The sequence below is a fragment of the Alosa sapidissima genome, chromosome 6 (genome assembly GCF_018492685.1).
Source record: "Alosa sapidissima isolate fAloSap1 chromosome 6, fAloSap1.pri, whole genome shotgun sequence".
Classification (NCBI taxonomy): Eukaryota; Metazoa; Chordata; class Actinopteri; order Clupeiformes; family Clupeidae; genus Alosa; species Alosa sapidissima.
In genome coordinates this window covers 13,868,626-13,873,625 of record NC_055962.1, presented here as the reverse complement: position 1 = coordinate 13,873,625, position 5,000 = coordinate 13,868,626, and the positions used below count along the sequence as shown (strand labels likewise).

The window sequence follows — 5,000 nt, the reverse complement described above, 5'->3', positions numbered from 1 at the left end:
CAAAAAGGAGATATCAATTATTAACATGTCAAGGTAGCTGGAACCTGACACTTTCTCTCTCCCCCCACTCTCTCTTCTCTCATGTCCGCTCAAGATGCGTTCCCAATTAAATGGAGTAGCATGACGTTCAAATTAGATCTACTGCATAGTGGAGATTGAGAGGACCCATATCATTATTGCATGTAACATGCTGTTGCTGTATTTTGACATTGTAAAGGTTCGGAAGAATGAAAAGCAGCTTGAAGTACTTTTATTGGCTAAATGTTGGTGCCCCCGACGCCCCTTGGTGCCCTACGCACAGTGCGTGATGCACGTGGTGGTAGCGCGGGCACTGAGCCTACATTACTGAAACATTGTGTGAAATAACATAGGCTACCAGAAACACTAGGAAAATATCTATAGGCCTGTCATGCAATTTGTGGCACCACAGATAGGTTAGGCTATTACAGGGCTTTTCTGTGCCTGAAGTTAGGCTATCAGACATTTTTTAAAGATCTAATATTATATAGGCCTACTTGCTTACTTTTTAAATCTCCCGTCACATCTGAATTCAGGCACTGTGTTTTTCACAATTAGCCTTGATATCTAATGTGCTTTGATTTAAGCTTTAAAGTTGGGCAAAAAAAGCCTATAGGTTTGTGCCACCGGCCATAAATCAATTTGTATCAATCAAAGGCATTTAGGAACGTTATTCTTCTTACCATTTAGAGGAGAGGCCTTGAAACACCCGAACAGGAACCAAAAAAGAATGTTTTTGCTCTGAACAAACCGAGATGAAAATTGTTCTGTTTTCAGTCTGGTATGTTGGCATGCTAGGCAGCTGAGTGAGTTGCTATAGAAATGACATGTTCCATTCTGAGCCAGTTTGCCATCAGCGAAAGTCCCACAGGTGCTTCATCATTGCCAGACCCTCTTCATTTTCTGACAAGCAGCACAGACTGTGAAACTGAAAGTCTCATGAATTGTCCACATGCATGTTCATGTGTTAATACACACAGAACAGAGAGTGGAATGTTCATGTGTTAACAGAGAGTGGAGTGTTCATGTATTCATACACAGAGCCGAGAGTGGATTGTTCATGTGTTAACAGAGAGTGGAGTGTTCATGTGTTAACAGATAGTGGAGTGTTCATGTGTTAACAGAGAGTGGAGTGTTCATGTATTCATACAAAAAGCGAGAGTGTGGATTTTTCATGTGTTAACAGAGAGTGGAGTATTCAAACTGTTCATGTATTCATACACAGAGCAGAGAGTGGATTGTTCATGTTAACAGAGCAGAGAGTAGAGTGTTAAAAGAGCAGAGAGTAGAGTGCTCAGGTGTTAATTTGGTTGTTGAGTCTGACGTCACAGGCCCAACAGCTGTTTCATTTGTTACATTTGTTACATTATTGCAGCGAGGGCTTACGCTGGTCTGCATAAAGGGGGACCCCCCCCCCCTCCTCCTTAGCAGAGAGTGAAATGTTCATGTGTTAACAGAGCAGAGAGTGGAATGTTCATGTGTTAACAGAGCAGAGAGTGGAATGTTCATGTGTTAACAGAGCAACTACTACGCCTAAATACTTCCCCCTTGTAAAAGCAGGTGTTAATCCAAATTGCAGTTCAATGCGTCAATAAGAGAACCTTTCAAAGACAACAGAATCACTATTTAGAGCACTATTTTGTGTGAGAGTGGGCCTGGGCAACAACACTCAGCTGCTCTACAGAAGAGGGTTAGGAGTGGGCATGGGCACACACACACACACACACACACACACACACACACAACACACACACACACACACTCTTTTTAATGTTGTCATCAGTTAACTTCATTCAACGGCGCTTGTATGTAGGCACTGCCATTCAGTTGTGGACGTTCGTAAATTGCGTTTATGGCCGGAGCATTCGCAATCTGCGGTGTGTCCATGACGCTGATAACGCTACGTTCGCAAATGTACGTACATCTGGCCCACAGAGTGGAAAGTGGAATGTTCATGTATTCATACACAAAGCAGAGAGTGAAGTGTTCATGTTACAGAGCAGAGAGTGAAGTGTTCATGTGTTAACAGACACAGAGTGGAGAGTGGAGGATGAAAGCCCTCAGACTGAGTACTCCAGGTCCTGGTGCCACAGACAGAGAGAGAGAGAGAGCAGTAGGAGAGGAGGAAGAGAGAGAGACAGAGCATTGGAGAAGAGGTAGGAGAGAGAGAGAGAGAGAGAGAGCAGTAGGAGAGGAGGAAGAGAGAGAGACAGAGCATTGGAGAGGAGGTAGGAGAGAGAGAGAGAGAGAGAGAGCAGTAGGAGAGGAGGAAGAGAGAGAGACAGAGCATTGGAGAGGAGGTAGGAGAGAGAGAGAGAGAGAGAGAGAGAGAGAGAGAGCATTGGAGAGGAGGTAGGAGAGAGAGCAATGGAGGGCTCTTGTGTGAGAGTGGGCCTGGGCAACAACACTCAGCTGCTCTACAGAAGAGGGTTAGGAGTGGGCATGGGCACACACACACACACACACACACACACACACACACACACACACACACACACACACACTCATACACACACACACACACAGAGATATTCACACATGCACCTACAGTACACACACACAGACAGACAAACACACACAGACACACATACACACACATACACACACACACACACACACAAACACACACACACACACACACACACACACACACACACACACACACACACACACAGATATTCACACATGCACCTACAGTACACACACACAGACAGACAAACACACACAGACACACAGACACACACACACACACAAACCCACGCATGCACATATAGACAAACTCAAACACTTAAACCCATAGCCACAATGAGCGCACTCCAACTACAAACGCACAGAGGTTATGTACTGAATCATCAGACAAATGATGAAATGATCGAGGACAAAGTCTGAAGTCCGAAAGACTTGTGCTTTTCTGAGGGTGAACATCACCATAGAGACAGACAATTATGTCATGTTGTACCTTGGAGACCAACAATAATTTTCTTCAGAGTGAGATATGTGAGCAAGAGAGACAGAGAAAAAGAGTGAGGGGAAGAGAGAACATGCAAAGGTGATGAGAGAGAAAGAGAACAAGGGATCAGAAAGAGAGAGAGAGAGAGAGAGAGAGAGAGAGAGAGAGAGAGAGAGAGAGAGAGAGACAGAGAATGAGTGATACAGTGGATGTGCAGGAGAGGAGAGGGTTACTTTTCTTCCCCCATGCTTGCAGATGAGTGGTGGCTTCTCTGATTCTCTCACATACATGCCATCTCTCTTGTTCTCTCTATCATACACACACACACACACATGTACTTTCACGCTACCTCTGTCTTGCTCTCTTTCTGTCTCTCTAGACACACTCTCACACACACTCTCTCTTGTTCTCTCTATCTATCTCTCCTTTCTCACACACACTCTCCCTCTCTATCTCCCATCTATCTATCTATCTATCTATCTATCTATCTATCTATCCATCCATCCATCCTCTCTCCCTCTGCCCCTTCTTCTAACTATTTCATTCAGATGAGCACTAGCACTAGTAGACAAAAGTACAAATCTCCGGCTCTCCTTCTGAACTTTGTTGGCATGAGAGAATGTTTAGGAAATGTATTTGGGGTTAGGGGTTAGGATTAATTAGGATTAGTTTGAACACAAATGGCTAAAGAGTCAAATGGCTTTGTCATGTTTTCATTACGACAGTTTATGCTCTCAGTGTTTTCCCATGCAAAAAAAGGTCAGAACTCAGTGACACTAACTGAACATGCTCAAGACAGCACTATACAGTACTTGTACAGCCATTTGAAAACTACAGTAAAGTTACACATTGCTGTAGTTAGGGGAGTAAGTCAGTACAAGACACTAAATATGTACATTTCACATTTTTACTATATGCTTTTTGCAATTCTACAGCATTGTGACAGAATTTGATAACTAGTTCACCAATTTTGTATGTAATGACTCAAGCAATGAAATGAAGACTATTAGTTTTATTGGGAACGACTATTCAGCATCCATAAGTATAGTTAATTTTGACTGACATGACAAAGCAACTGATAAATGTTCAAAAGCATTTGCAATTTGTTCAAAGGAAGGAGAAATTGCTACTATGATGTGCCCAAATGACTAAATGTTGTGGAGGTTGAACTAATAGTTATGAGAATTTTCATTCTGATCTGAGAAAAGCACCAAAGCGACTGAGAAAAACTGTAAATGGACCAAAATAAACATCTTCTCTCTCTCTCTCACGCACATACACACGCACATACACACGCACACACACCGACACACACAGTGATTACTAACACTCTGTCTGATAGTAATTAGACATCAAAGGAACCATAATTAATCCATAATTGATGGACTTTTTTTGGCAGAAGATATTACTGGCGGATAAATTTAGGAAATCCATCAGCGCAGCGGTAGAGTACTCATCTGCCAGTCTCAGCTCAGCAGCAGCGGTAGAGTACTCATCTGCCAGTCTCAGCTCAGCAGCGATAGAGTACTCATCTGCCAGTCTCAGCTCAGCAGCGGTAGAGTACTCATCTGCCAGTCTCAGCTCAGCAGCAGCGGTAGAGTACTCATCTGCCAGTCTCAGCTCAGCAGCAGCGGTAGAGTACTCATCTGCCAGTCTCAGCTCAGCAGCTCTCTCTGTGGCTTTATCGCTTTGTCCCATCGTCCTCCTGTTTCTCTCCTAACTGTACATACACACTGCCGCTGACTTGAGCCTCCAAAGATTCAGGATGTCAATCATTTTCAATGGAAGCCGGCTTCTCTCAGCTGCAAGAAGCGGCAAATCCATCGGCGTCACGTTTTGGGCGTCTTGAGCGACTTGAGCGTCAAGCAGAAAGTTGAAAGTTGGTCAACTTTATGGTAATGAGCTATGACATGGTTCAGCGACCAATGACCAGCAACCAATCGGAATAGACGGCCTTTAAATAAAGTAGTAAGATAGAACATGATTGAACATATAATGCTGCCACGTCAGAGCGTCCTAAGCTTCCCTGTAC

At 43.7% G+C, this 5,000-nt stretch overlaps 1 protein-coding gene across 3 annotated transcripts in view; it reads left to right on the top strand.

Annotated features, from left to right (window-relative positions):
* LOC121712158 (metabotropic glutamate receptor 1-like) overlaps positions 1-5,000 on the top strand; it is a 44,162-nt gene that overhangs the window by 24,089 nt on the left and 15,073 nt on the right. The gene's annotated exons all lie outside the window — the stretch shown is intronic.